At 38.5% G+C, this 16,061-nt stretch overlaps 1 long non-coding RNA gene across 1 annotated transcript; it reads left to right on the top strand.

Annotated features, from left to right (window-relative positions):
* The first annotated feature begins 8,127 nt into the window (after positions 1–8,127).
* On the top strand, positions 8,128–12,555 carry LOC105446974. Its single transcript, XR_004062380.1, has 4 exons — positions 8,128–10,381; positions 10,647–11,115; positions 11,574–11,673; positions 12,434–12,555. It is a non-coding gene; the product is annotated as an uncharacterized LOC105446974 (long non-coding RNA).
* The last annotated feature ends 3,506 nt before the right edge of the window (positions 12,556–16,061 follow it).

The following is a 16,061-nucleotide window of genomic DNA, read 5'->3' as shown; positions in this document are numbered from 1 at the left end:
GGACAGATACCCACATAACTACCTCCAGGGTTCAGGTTGGGGGGGGGGGGGTGGGCGAGTGGGGCGCACAACGCTGATTACATTATTAGAGTCTAGTCCTTAAATCGAAAAAAGAGGAAAAGATGATGATCATCTTTTATACTGGCAGGCAAAAAGGGATCATCCCTTTTTGCCTGCCAGTATAAAAACAATATCCATTCAAATGTGTTACCGCACTCTTGTTGTCCTTGACGATGATTCATGGGTCACTAACTAAAATCCGGGATCCAAAGAGGAATTTAAACTTGATCCAGTATCCTGGTATCTAATATCGAAAAATATATATTTGTGATGAACATTTGATAGTCAAAAGTACCAGTATAATTTAGATTCAAGGCTAACAATCATAAACAGCGTGCGTCCGCTTAGATCAAGTTAAAAGAAGAAGAAGATTTTTCTTTCTTGATTATTGTTTGAAGTTTATTTGCAGCCGTCGGCAGACGCTATTGCCGCTGACAGTTTCCTGCCTTTTTGCAAAATATTTGTTTCTCTCACAAGTGAGAAATCTGTAGGCCCTTTACATTATATTCATGTATGGTGTTCTTTGGTCCGATGTAGGGCGCGAACTTCAATGTGGTTTGATCGGCGTTATATGCGCACCTTTAAAATGGCGACTTGCTCGAATGATCCTTGGAGACTTCACAATGTGCGCACGTATATGGACAGGCCTTAATCCGATGATCAGTGCAATGATTGTAAAGTGTTGTCTGTAAAAGCTTCGAGACACTGTGTTTGTATTAATTTAAAAAGCCATAAACAAAGTCCAGGCCACTGGTATTATTAAGTGTGACAACTGAAATTCCATCAAGAAGTGAACAGATTATCAACATTTCTACAGCAATAGTGTAAGGGAAGCCGAACATTATCGCCGATTATTTTTAGTCTAATTTGAATTTGATGAATGTGACTTATATGAGGTACATGCAGGAGTAAACATTGATCATCAATTGAGGTGGTACTCGAATCCACATGCATATTCTGTAGTGTGAATATTGGCACTCATGAAACACTGATGAAATGAAGGCACAACTATAGCTGACATAGGAAAAATCAATATCCGTGATGGCTCGGGCTCTGACATCATCGTTGTCGTCGTCTTCCTCAGATGATCTGACAGACGGCGAGCTGTGGGCTATTTCACACCGAATAACCATGAGTTCTTGTGTCGTTCTTGGCCATGTCCTCGGCTTCTCATTCTACGAAGTTGAAGAAGTAGGATTTTTTATATAAATATTTCACTAACCTATCAAAAAAACAAAATCATACCATTATGATTCCCATAACGACATAGGAATATAGGAAACGTTCAAAACAAAGTTGTAGTTTGTGAATGGCTTAGCCGAATATACACTACGTGCATATACTGTAATGTTAACATGATTTATTTTCATAATTGCGACTTAATCAATTTCCTATTGGCATTACATTAGAACTAGTTTACTGACATATGTTTATTTTGCAAACGAGTATTCGTTTGTGCCACGTCTATTATAGCTGTGTTATATCTTTCTAAATGTACTATGGAATTTATTTTAACTGTTCTGTATAAACATTATACTTGTTTATGTTAATATGTTTATAATTATTCAAGACCCCATGGGAGACCACTACTTATTGGGGAATGGGCTACTCTGACAAAAGATTAGAAATAAATAAATACCAATTTCTTAATAATGTGCACTGTTTAAAAAAAAAAACCTCTAGTTAAAAAAGTGCCCCCTAAAGGGAACTCATGTGTCCGACCTACACCCACAACAAAAAGTGAGTCACCCTTACTCAAATTGATGAGTCACTGGTTTGTCCGTACAGCGAAACACTTGAAGGATCATGTGAGTCACTATGACTCGATACAAATGAGTCTTATTTATCTAAGAGACTCATTTGTATCGAGTCATAGTGACTCACATGATCCTTCAAGTGTTTCGCTGTACGGACAAACCAGTGACTCATCAATTTGAGTAAGGGTGACTCACTTTTTGTTGTGGGTGCATCATGACATAGACCCCCCTACTCCCTAGGCCTATCACACACATACCATACCATGCCAGAGTCACTGTCCACATTTGCAATGGAAAATATATCCTAAAATATCACATTTTAGCGATGTAATCGGTGGTCCCGCTACCCGAATCTGAAAAATCTACTTTGTACGCACTAAATTAAGCCTTAACTTTAGATTTATTTGTCACCCATACTGTCACGAAACAATCTTGAATTAATTCGTTTTACATCAAATAACAAGGATCTAGGAGTTTCGTTGTATAAAACAATGATGCAAGATCATGCATGTTTTCATTCGACACGGCTTCGTGCAATACAGTAGAATCTATACACTATGAACATGACTGACAATGAGAGCTGACAAAATATACAGTTCCTCAGGTAGACAAAGGAACATCCCTTCACAGCTATTATGTAAAAAGGTGAATATGCATGTGACACCTGTTCTACACATTTTTACATAATAGCAGTAAGGGATGGTCCTTTGTCTACCTGAGGAACTGTATATTTTGTCCGCTCTCATTGTCAGTCATGTTCATAGTGATAGTTAAGTTACACACAGCCTCATCAACTCGAGTGCGGATATCGTAAAATGAACGCATGCATCATTTGTATAATAATCAGAAGATTCAGCCCACGAATCCAGTCATAAAAATCATCGTTTAAAACCATATGAATAATTATGCGTACCAATTTTTCACTAGCTGCAGTCAAAACTCTTCTGAATCCAAGATATAAGATGGCGACGTCGCGTCGTCGATCGGGAATTCAAATATGGCTCGAGAATGCGCATTTTGGATGACGTCACGAAAGCATGCGCGCGCATGCATACAGCCTCACTTTCAAGTTGACTCACTTTTTTCTTCTAAAATGCTCTTATGTCGATCTTGACTCATTTTTTACGACCATGTGAGTCAGTCGAAGCATTTTGCAAATGCGTCAGCTCATGATTGACACACTGGTGAAATATAAATGAGTCATTAGAGACTCATTGGTTGTTACTAATGAGTCAATTTACACCTGACTCACGAAAATTATGCTTAAATGTGTCAAATGACTCACTTTTTGTTGTGGGTGTACTATATGGGCATTAATTTAAAACCCCTTATACCAAACCTCGTCTAATATCTGGTATGATCAGAGTGTTAGATAAAACATTACTCTATTGGGCAAAAAAATGCCTAAAAATAATAATAGTTAAAATTGTTTGTATAAGGCACACACATAGGCTAGGCATAATTGACCGTCTCTATGCGATTTACAGAACATAATACAGAAGGAGCGGAAATGGTACACTGGGGTCATAGGTGGGGGGGGGGGGGGGGAGGTTAGGAGCACTCATTTTGTTTTGCTCAACGGGGGGGGGGGGGGGTTAACTCAACACGCACCCCTCTCCCTTGAGCAAGGGGGAGGGGCCCGTTTTTTGTTAAATGTTAAATTTACCTATTTTTGGCCAGCGAAGTGGCATGATTAAGTCTTTAGCCATCGATCTACTGGCGGATTCCTAACTTCAATAAACAGCGAATACGAATGACAGGTCTTAATTTAAATGATAAATATGACGCCTCGACAAGTGACGATTAATTTTAATGCTAGTGCATTATTACAGATACAGATCTATGAAACCCTTCGACCAAAATTTTAAATTCAATACAAAAACGGAAAAATTGAATGATAATTGGCATGGCAAAGCCGATCTGCTGTTACTTAAATGCAAAGTATAAAAATTTGAATGACAAACTGACGAATTTCGCCGGGAAATCTTATATTTGAATTTGATTAGACGGAAGATCTAAAGAGGATCAGATACTTAAACCCTTTGATGCTTGAATGGGCATCTCTTGCGTTGTTATTTAATTTAATTACATTCATGTTCATTATTACTCTCGTGCTCAAACTAATTTTGATATTCACGAAATTTTGAGACGGCGCTAGAGGGCATGCCAGTATTAGATAGATATAACGTCTATGTTTGACATCACTTTCTTTGTGTGATTTGGATAGGTATTGACTGCCTGCGAATCGAATACAGAGAAGGCTTCGATGATGCTGCTTCGAAGATGGCGAAATGAACAACCTCCATATAAAGACGCCACGAAGGACCTACTTGACAGGCTTAACAAGGCAGAACAAAGAGAAAGAAACGTTCGAGAATATTTCTCAGGTAACTACATTGCCCAACTCATGGTCATGACCATTCCCGTGACAAGGTTTCATGCGCTGTAAATATACTTATGCTAATCAAACCTGAAAAAGGCAATTAGTGTTCACCTCAGGAGTTCAGAGAAAATTACACATTCGCTTTTGGTTCAATACCATTCTCAAATAGCGCGTCGAAGGCCAGGTCAGTCGCCGACACAGTTATACGTCAGACAAATGACGCCACGTGTGCAACGGGTGTATAACTCATGAAGGTTAGGTTGCCTCTGCCAAGTCAAGGTACATGTGTACGCTGCTGATTTAATTGCAAGACCATTGGCTTACCTTGTTGGGTGTGGTTCCAGAGGCGATGGAAGTATCTAAAATTACACCTATTTAAAAAAAAAGGAGAGATAAAATTACCAGGTAATTACCGACCAATCTCAGAGTTATTTGAGAAACTAGTTAATAAGGGGCTACTTGATTATTTTGAAAGAAACGATGTCTTGTATAAGCACCAATTTGTTTTTTGTAAATACTATAATACCAAGATGTCGTTAAGCATTTTATTTAATGGTGAAATGCAGTCGTTTTAGGGATAGTATGACCCTAGGCATATTCCTAGATTTTCAGAAAGCTTTTGATACGATTGCCCACAAAATACTGGCTAGTAAACTAGAACATTATGGAATTAGGGGACTGCCACTTCAGTGGTTTAAACATTATCTTCATGAAAGATTTCAGTACATGAATTATGATGGATATGGCTCATTACGGCAGATGACAACGTGTGGTCTTCCTCAGGGGTCAGTATTAGTACCTCAATTTTTGTTGTATTCATATAAATAATTTTCCAAACTTAACAGATTACTTACATTTTTGGCTTTTTGCTAATGATTCTAACCTGTTTCATACATTTCTACGAAGGTTAAATATAATATATAAGAATGTAGTTGTTATGCATTTCGATAAGGTGTCCACGTGGTGTAAAATGTACAAACTTTTGACTTGAAAATCTCACATTGAAAGAGTAAATTAATATTAGAAAACAGATTGGTGTTTTTTGATAGATTAATACATTTAAAAATCTAGAATTGACTTACTTTGACTTATGCCGTCCACGCAGGCCAGGGACCTCGTGATGGCTTCTGTATGGTGATGGTATGTCAGGTATTTCTGTCTGCAGCCAGTCTTGATGCATATGTCAGCCTTGGTATGGATCTTGCTTTGCAGTCCTCTGAGATGCAGTCAAGCCATCTTTTGGGTGGATGGCCTCTGGGTCGATTTCCTGTGACATTTCCTTCAGAACTAGATTATATTTTTGTTATTTATAAAACATATATTCAACCACATATTACATATGAAATTGAGGTTTGGGGAAGCAATTATGAATTGATATGAAATGTTTATTATCACACCAAAAGATGGCACTAAGAGCTATAACATTTAGAGCACATTTGAAAAAGATTTGAAAGAGTTAAACAATAATGTGTATGTACTATGTAAACTATCTGTTAGTGTTTTTATGCATCAATTATTTAATAATAAGTTGCTACAGTCCCTTATTCAGTACTGCTCTTTCGTACAGCAAAGAAATGAGGTACAGAAGGTACGATCGAATGGTGAAAGAAGAAATGAAGAAAGAAAGCAAAGGGGGAAAGAAAACCTGTAAAAAGAACCTTTCTATACGTCCTCTAATAGGTGGCATTACAATTTGTAATTCAACTACCTAAAAAAGCGGTGCTCCGGGAAATGATTATGACAATGCCCGCAACTCCTACAAAAGAATTCTAGATCCGCCACTGAATATAGCAGATTACGGTTATCATTTTTTGTTATTAATTTGCAGGCAAGGTGGCTCTGAGAAAAGCCGTTGATGCTGTCAACGAAGTGAGTTGTGAAGATACTGATCTTGTGTCTAGTGGCTATTCAGATCAATCAGTGAGCTCAGCATGTAAACAAGTAGCCATGGAAAACAGAAGGACAATATATTTAGACATTTTCCCTGACTCTAGATCAAGTGAAACTTTGAGCATGGATTCAAACGGACAAAGAGAAGAAGATCCAGGTAGAAGTGCGGCGATAGAAACAAGTTCGTTCTCCCTCAGGCCATGCGATAAAGTTTACACTCTTAAAACGGATTCAGCAACCGCCGTCGTGGATGCTGTCAACGAAGCGAGTTGTGAAGGTACTGCTCTTGTGTCTAGTGACTATTCAGCTCAACCGGTGAGCTCAGTATGTAACAAGAAATCCAGGATGGACAGAAGAACAATATATTTAGACGTTTCCCCCGGCTCAAGATCACGTGAACCTTTGATCCTGAGCAATGATTCACACGGACAAAGAGAAGAAGATCCACGTAGAAGTACAGTGGTAGAGACAAATTCCTCCTCGTTCAAGCCATGCAATGCAGTTCACACTCTTAACACGGATTCAGCAACCGCTGCGAAGAACATTGACAATGGCAACGAGCAGGAACTGAATGCTGCGGCAAAGGGACAGGAAGTGAAAGAATCATGTTCTGAAAGTGGCATCGACTTTGCACAGGGTTCCTGCAAGCCGTTGTCCGATAAAGAGGTCTTCGACGTTGCTGAGGATATCGAATCGGATGCTCAGATTGAGAACCTCGGTGTGACCCTTGCCTTCACCAGGGCTGACATTAACCGGTTCCTTGGCACAAACGAAACACTGGGAAGTAAAACCAGCAAAGGTAGTCGCATGATGCTGTTCGATTGGCGTCAGACGGTGAGACAACGGGATCAACGTGCTTGTTTAAAAGGAGCCCTGGTTAGAGCCGGACTCGTCATGATTGCAGATCTGTACTTTCCAGATGTTCAAGAGATGGCTGAAAATCGTAAGTGCACCATTGTCATTCTCCATTTACACAGTGTACATACTTTAACAGGCGGGCCGGAGGCAGTTTGGGATTGGGAGGGGGGGGCAGACAATTTATGTGACTCACCGTCCATCACCACCACTCTTACACGTTACATGCAGGCCCCGCGGAACGTTTTTCAAAGTGGAGTTTTAACGATCAGGTAGAGCTTAAAATTGGCGTGTAGTCCGGAGCCTGAGTCCTGACTGGGGGTCAAGGGGCTGAGCCCCCGAAAGCTCAGGGATTTTAGGCATTGAATTACTGTCAGATTAGCATATTTAGATACCTTATTTGTGACACTGGCAGGTCACTAATTGGCGGGGAGTCCAGGGGGCAGAGCCCCCGGAAGCTCAGGGGTGTTAGGTATTTAATTACTGTTAGATGAGCATCCATGTGCCCTCTTTAAGACGATTTATGTGGTCCAGGGGGCAGAGCCCTCTGAAGCTCAGAGGTTTGAGGTATTTAACTACGGTCAGATGAGCATCCAGGGCCCGCCTTAGGGCTGTTGGTGTGGTCCAGGGGGCAGAGCCCCCGTAAGCTCTGGGGTTTTAGGCATTTAATTACGGTCAGATGAGCATAATTTAGATACCTCATTTTTTACATTGGCAGGTCACTTATTTTCTCTCTTCCTCTTTCTTTCTTTTTCTCTGTAACATACTTTTTCAAAAAGTAAATAAGCATATTTTTCGCCCGACTGTAAATTTGGGAATTTCTAATATTCCAACAAACGCATAAAAAGGTATGACTTACAAAAAAGATGAGAACAAATATCGGAAAAACATTTGTGTATCACTGGTATCGAATAAGAAATGCCCTTCCCCCTATCAGTACACCAGCGTTCAGGGGCTCATGTCTTCTCACCCCTATAACAAAAAACACACACGCTTTCCCATCCTCTCACAATATTTCCACGATATGCGCGTATCGCTATCATAAAAACCTCCATTGATAAATTTAGGTGCCATGCAGAATGTTTAGGAAATTTAATTCCAGTTAATTTTTCCTCTCCTTCAGAAAATATTGATAACAAAAAAATGCAATCTCTTTTCTTTTTGTTTGTTTGCAAAGTGTGCAGTGACAGCGTTGATGAACATGGGAGTACGTTGAGAAATGTGGCGAAAGCCATAGAAAGCGATGACCAAATGCGCGCTCTTGGTCGAGAGCTCGGTTTTTCGAAGCGTTTCCTTGATAGGTTTGCTGCCTCGAACAGGATAGAAGGGATGGTTACGTGTAAAGGGAACACCGACATGCTGTTTGAATGGCGCCAAGAAGTGGTTCCTTCGGAGTTACCCTTTCGACTGAAGAAAGCGCTACGTAAAGCTGGTCTCGTTTTCCTTGCTGAAAAGCATTTTCCCGACATCTTGCAACCGGAAGGTTAACATTTTATCAATGTAATTACGATGGTCTGAATGTGTCAACTTGATGCCTTGTGATTTCGTTTATGAGTCTGGACGACTTCACCAGGATTTCCCCACCCGGAAAACAGTCAACCGGACGATCACCTTCCTAAGACAATTACTAGTCCAGAATGGCGGGGATTGTTCATAACAATTTATCGTTTTGAAGGCAGTCATTCTTTTTCAACACGATGACAAAGCATTTTAAGAAGTTAACTTAAGGACAATTCATACACTCTTTAGTATTTTATAAAAAAATCATGTTCGGATGACGTCACTGTAATTTTCGTACATTTCAGTATCTGATGCACAAGGCTATTTAATTTGTCTTAGGTTGTTTTTGGAAAGTCGATTACGATTTACGATTATGACTTTCCCCACTCGATAGTTGTTCGAGTGGAAATTGATAGCGCAAAAGCTACTGCAACAGCCTACCTGCGGAAACATCTGATTGACTATTACAAGACCGAGACGTGTCAGATAAAGAGAAAGCCGTGGGATCCGGAAGACTTTGCTGATTTGAAGAACCTGTTTACAAACGTTATCGTGTACTTTGTAAACAAGAATACGGGAGCGGGTACGAGAGAGATTCTTCCTGGGTCGATCAGTGATGTGTTTCGGGTGAGAGTCAATAGACTTATACCAAATCGAGTCATCTCAGTTGCAGAAGCGGGAAGGGGCAAGACCTGCGCCGTTGCAAAGATGGCATATGACTGGTCATACTAGGAAGAGGAGACTAGCTTCTTTGCTTTGAAGTTGAGAGTGGTTGATGAAGACATGTCTCTAGGAGAAGCCATACTGTCCGAAACCCTCGGGAACATCCACGGAGTGACCCCAGAATCTCCTGAAGGGTTCATTGGCAGACATGAAGATGATTGTGGGCTAGCGCAGGATGGGTATGATGAATACAAGGGTAAGTTGTCTACAAAGCACCTAAAGAGCATTATCATATTGGCTATTGGAAACAAGATTTACAGGTGATGTCGCCTTATCGTCACCAGTCGACCTTATCTAGAGAAGGAGTTTAAAATTCCAAGACTGACCAGAGTCTACATGAAAATGGAAATTGAGGGCTTCACACAATCCCAAGCGATGTCCTTTATCGATAAATACTTCACGTCGAAGTAAAAACCGGAAGAAGTTGGCAAATTAACATAGTATAAACATAGTATAAACATATATAACATAATAAACATGGTAATGCATTTATCGATACCATCGTCAGCGTACCACTCTTCTGCATGATGATCTGTCATCTCCGGGAAGAAGGCCTTCTTAACCAGGTTTCTTCCCTGACACGGTTGTTTGACAACATCATCCAGTTTCTTCTCACTCATTTAAGATCCAAGGACGATACGTTTGAATGTGACTATCACGCCCTCCTTCGAAACCTCAGAAAGTGGTACTCACTGGACTCTTGAAGGACGAGCAGAAGGTGGTATTTGAAGATACTGATCTTCAAGGGTTCGAAGAATACGAAGGCATTGCTATCAAACTGGGTCTGCTGTCAAAGAAGACAATTCCAGTCACATACATGATAAACGGGAAAGCCTCAAAGACGTACGTCGAGTTCTTTCACAAAATGGCACAGGAGTATTGTGCAAGCAAGTTCTTGGCCGGTTCACAGGGCGATCTCGACCAGAAGTGCCACACCGCTCATGTATGCCGATGTGCTCCGCTTCTTGGCAGGTTTGGATGACAATCTGCTGATGTCTTCTATTAACTCATCCTGGAACTTGAGGAGAGAGTGATCGGCAAAGAAATCAAGCACAGACTTCTTCTGGATTGCATTGGTGGAACCAGAGGTGACATATCGAAATCAACGACTAACTTTCCAACGACCTTTGACGATGGCAAGCTGTGTCTGCATTCATTGTCATCGAGTGCAGTCATGGGATTGAGTAGACTGCCGCCCAATGTTCGAAAACAGGTAAATAATAGTTTCATGCTATACATTGTAATTTAGCGACACACTGATTTAAATCATTACAATACCGACCTGGCGTGGACGATCATGACAATAATAATTATGTGCTCCACATTGTCCCATTCATAGTTCAATTAGTTTCAATGCTGATAACACAAATGATTTTTTTGTTGATATGTGCAATCCTTTTTCGCATATACCTATATTTATTTATTTTTCTATTTAAGTTGCATTTCGGCGATGTGCCATGCTGTTTTTAATCATCTAGATTAGGTCTGTGGATCTCATGTATTGCCATCTGCGGGCACACCTGACACGAATTCTTTGGGTTGGTCTGCGATCTTGTACCAATCTGGAAGAGATGAAGGTATGGGGGTGCTGTCTACAACATTCCAAATTGGTCACACTTACTTTCATCAAGCGTCTCACAATTGGGCACCTCGACAACTCCAGTGAACATTGCTCACTCATCACTGCCGTTCCCAACGTCCAAAGCCTCAAAGTGGAGAGTAGTCCAAACTTCGACAATCTTCAGCAGGTCTTGGACTCGGTCATGGTAGGACTGGGGGATACAACGGTCAGATGTCGATCTCATGCGCCGAAACGCTTATCTGCAGCCTCGAGGCAGACGCACCCTTCTTGGAGAAGCTGGAATTGTACGACGTCAATCTGCATTGGAATATTCTGAAGACATTCGTTTCCAGGCTGAGGCGGATACCTAGCATGAGGGAGATCGAGTAGGTTGTGTACCAATAATTGTTACCATGTCTCTTAGAAAAAAAGAAGCTTCAATTTGGGGAGCAGAAGTGATGCATATTAGAAAGCAAAATACTAGGCACAACTGACTATAATGTTATTTATTTGTAGAAGGGGTTCTAGTGATGGCTAGCGATGATAAGCTAGGCCTTTAAGTCTCCTCCCTTTGTTCAGGAAATCCAATTGATGGGGACAAGAAAATAAAATCAAAGGCGAAGGCATTTAAGGTAATGTGGTTGCTCTTTGCAATGCTCCCCGAATAATAAATATATATATATATATATATATATAAATAATAATTAAAACATTTCAAATTAATATCCTTGAATAGCAAAATAATACATTCACGCGATAACTGTTAAGATGCCATTATGAACTTGCCATGCTAACGATAACAATTTTTTTTTGTATGCTGATTGGCTCTTTCTTTTCTATACAGTTTTCAGTACTGCGGCACCCACGAAGGGGGAGACTTTGAAGAGTATCTCGGCGAAATCTCTACAGTAAATGATGGCGAGATTGCGGTGACATTACGCCATGTATGTTTATTCCATATATTTGAAAGATTATAGAAGTGATGAAGATAGTGATAATATTATCATGATGATGATTGATTCTTCTGCTTGGCGCTTATGGAAAACAAAAATAATGTGACATTATAGAACACGGACAGTTCAATAGAAAAATACAACCGAGGCTCATATTGTTCCCTTCCTCTGCTTTTCACTTTTCATTATTGATCGATCTTAGAAGAGAGAGAGAGAGAGAGAGAGAGTATTAGAAAGAGAGAGAGAGAGAGAGAGAATGTGAGTAAGAAGAAAAGAAAGATTGAAAGTGAGAGAGAGAGAGAGAGAGAGAGATAGGGTATTTTTACCGGAAGCCTAAAGTCATTAAATAAGTTCAGAACTTCTGAGTTTACCGAATATCTTTCGAAAATAATCCCTTTCAAATTTTCACAACCTTACTTGTTTTTGTGTGTGTCTGTTGTAGTTGTTGATTTTTTGTGTTTTTGTATTTTTTATTTTGTAAAAACATCTGTCAAAATTGAGATCGTTTATATATGTTGATGAGAGTAGATCATATAGGCTGAATATATATATATCAATCAAAATGTTATTTCGTTATGTTTTGTATATTTCAGACGTGCCAGTCATATTCAAACCCGAAATATTGATACCAAAGTTTGAAGATTTAACATATTTCTATCTTATTGTAGACGACCTTGCATTTATCCGTGATATTGAATTCGAACGACTTGTCTTGATGATAAATTCTATTTCCATTTCAATCATTATACAGGCATACCGAGGAGGCAGAACCTATGGCATTTGCCACTCTACAATTTGAGTGCAGCCTACGAAGAATTTCAGAAGAACATCATTAACCATTTTAAACATCAATTATCAACAGTTATGTACACACATTATGTTATACATAGGAACGTTTTCGTCTCTATATTTTGCTGTATATCGAAAACAACAGTGCAAACTTATACAGGTAATACCGTTTGTGAATAATACATCCGTTAAACCGACAAACCGACTCCAGACCGACAGATTTTTGGTCATTTTTTGTAAAGTCCTCTTCAGGTGTGTTGACGGTCTTGTGGCGGTCTCATCGATGTAACTGATGTGTAACAGACAGACGGTTCTCGGAAATTATACCCGTTTCCATCAGAGAGTTAAATAGTCTTGCCACTTTCAAAAGATCACTTTAATCATACTACTTCCGTCAAAAATACATTTTTTATGTCTCTTTTCACATTCTTTTATTTTCTAAGCGCTATGGTACTTTTGTTTGTTTTCAATGCTCCTAATTTGTCGATATTATCATTATTATCATCACCATTATTATTGCGTTTACCTCTGACTCACTGTAACATTGCAATGGGTCTGCTATAATTTCACTGACAATCTGATTAAACTTAAATACATCGTCAAATTCATGAAAGTTATTATCCGTGGTTTCGGCGTAGAATTTAATGAAGATGAGCATTTCACACTAGAATATAATGATTCATGATAAATCAAACCCTTTTAGAGACTGATGTCATCACAACATTGTAGTAGTAAACTTTATACAGAGCGAATTTATTTTACATTTCTTTTCACATAATATAAACAATGACAGACAATAATAGACGTAATGATAAACGTAACAGAAATGAGCATTGAACTATCTTTCACGTTGTTTTTAGTAATTATAATGCAAAATGATTTAGTTACAGGAAATGAAGAAAAACAACGAACCTACTTGAAAGCAATGCTTAGTAGGTGTAGGTTCGCACAATAAAAGGGATAGTTGAGTTCTGTTGCAGAGAGCGCTACATACATTTTTTTTTTTCGTGAGATAATGAAAAACGGAGTGTCAAATTTAAAAGGACATACAATTTAAATGACAAAAACATCTTTGTTTTATCAAAAATCGGTTCAGAGACGGCTAAAATATCCATAAATACAACGATTTACTAATACTTGAGTACCACCACAAAATACAAGATAATTTGAAAAAGCCGTTGAAAAAACGAACTAGCGCATTTTACGCCGTATTTCAGCCAATGCCGATGTTGGCTTTTTTGTTGGCATTTTCGTGTTGGTTATATTACGCACAACCAGCCGGCCCATGTATTGTTATTTTTAATTAAATAATTAATTAAAGGTAACCGTATTTTTTGGAAAGTGGAGCTGAATTGGTATGATCGTATTGGCTAAATTTCACACATTTTGGGGTCTAAAATTACCTTTATATCAATTTTAGGTTCTAAAAGGGCATTAGAAATGTCATGGATAAGAAAAAGAGCAATAACCATGCACTTTGAAGGCATTTGCGATCTGATAACAGAACTCAACAATCCCTTTAAACTTTATACATTTATAACTCAATTTTGAAGAAAAAAAACGAAATCAAAAGAACATGACAGATAATAAAAAAAAACAATTAACGAGACAAAAACAAATCAGAAACGACGACTGTTATGAGACAAATATTTCATGAAATACATTCATTGATTTCAATACATTTAAAATGAGCGTGATACGTTTCGTACGGTTGTCCTCTGTTCACCATGTTCACATTGGATTTCTAGGAACAAATACATGGTTCAATCAGATATATAAATGCTCTGTGGTTTGATAACAATATAAATAAGAATGAAGGCACATTCCGTGAAATACCATTCGAAAATGTATGACTTTGCATGTACTTCAGTCGATTAAACTAATGTTGAATGATAATAATAATAATGGTAAAAACAACGATGAAATAAAACAAGTAGATTGTTTTTCGCATTACATAAATCCTGTAAGTTCATACAAAAAGCTTATGATATTATTTTATAATAAAAGGTAATTTGTTTGATTTTCTTCATGACTTTAAACTTAAACATATAGCAAAACTTCTCAAAGGTGCCGAGAAATGTGATCAACGTTTAAAATGGTTTAAGTGACGTAAAGATCTGTGTTATTGTTCAGTAAGAATAATATTACACCCGTGAAGTGATAGGAATAATTCCCAAATTATACATATTCTCATGGTTATAAGATCCTTTTTTTGCAAGTAGATACAATCATTTTCTTCGAATCCATGTCTTTGAATTAAAAAATTTAGTTCGTGAAACATATTGTATATTGGTGTATTAGTTGTATGATATATCCAACGTATAAATAATAAATAAAGTTGTATTGTTTTGAAACGTTTTTGTATAGTTTGATTTACTTTACGTTGAAGTCGAAAAGGAGTATAATGTGATGTAGCATTTAGACATCATATGTAAAATGATGGAAACTGAGGCAAATATGCATTAACCATTAATCAAATAAGTAGAGGGTTTACCAGTAACACCGTTAGCATAAGCCATATTTCCCAAATTAATTTGCAAAATCGAGCTCGAGGGGCATCTCGTTGCTATGACGACCGGCTTCAACCACCTCTCGTTGAATGAGCCACTGCTTCCTGAAGCGTTGTCGAAGTTGTTTTTGAGGATCTAAAAGGAAATGAGTGAAAGAATTAAATCAAAGAGAAGAGCTGCATGACGAATGTTATCTTGACTGGTAAAAAATAATATTATGACTTTATTGAACTAAGTCCTGAACATATTCACTGCCAGTCTGTAGGACATTTATCTTTAGAACAGATACCCACATAAATACCTCCAGGATTCAGGATCCGAGGGGATAGCTTCATCAAGTAGGCAATTGCTTTGGGATAGGGATGGTTGTTCTATGGACCCCGTGGTTGTCCGGGGATGATTTTCTAGGGACAGGATATTACAGTTTTCTTGTACATCAGTCAATAACATAATATCTGGAAGTAAACGGTATTCCAAACTGTGCATGAGTTCAAAAGGCCGAACTTCTGCGACCACAATTTCCCATAGGGTAAACCCAGTATCCCGAAATGTGAATACAGTCAGCCATGTCCTATATTCCCTATTGTCCTAACCTTTTGACAAGGCCTCCACAGCGGCTGAGATGAATCTAGAGACACAGGGTGAACGCACGATCGAGTGGCGTCAGCCGCTAGGCCCTTTGCAAACTAGCTTTACTACTCTGCATGAATTATTCATAACTTTGGATTTATTGACCAATCAGAAAGGTCATCTCCCAGTTGACTTCGTTTGTGATTCATTCATTATCAAAAAATCCGGGATATATGGATGCATTTAAATAATATTTTTATCCTCGTATCCAATCTCAAAAAATGAATATTTGCGATGTAAATTTGATAGTCTAAAGTGCATAGCAGTATGCCAGTATAATAGTTTTCAAGGCTATCAATTATAAACAGCGCAAGTCTTCATATAAAGAACTTTAACAAGATTTTTCTGTCATGATTGCTGTTTTAGCTTTATTTGCAGCCGTGGGCAGACAGTTTAAATATTCGTTTCTCTCACAAGTGAGGAATCAGTAGGCCCTTTACATTACACTTG

This window comes from Strongylocentrotus purpuratus, unplaced genomic scaffold, assembly GCF_000002235.5.
Source record: "Strongylocentrotus purpuratus isolate Spur 01 unplaced genomic scaffold, Spur_5.0 spur5_scaffold_9, whole genome shotgun sequence".
In the NCBI taxonomy this organism is placed as follows: Eukaryota; Metazoa; Echinodermata; class Echinoidea; order Camarodonta; family Strongylocentrotidae; genus Strongylocentrotus; species Strongylocentrotus purpuratus.
The sequence above is the reverse complement of the archived record's forward strand: the minus strand, read 5'-3'. Positions and strand labels throughout refer to the sequence as shown.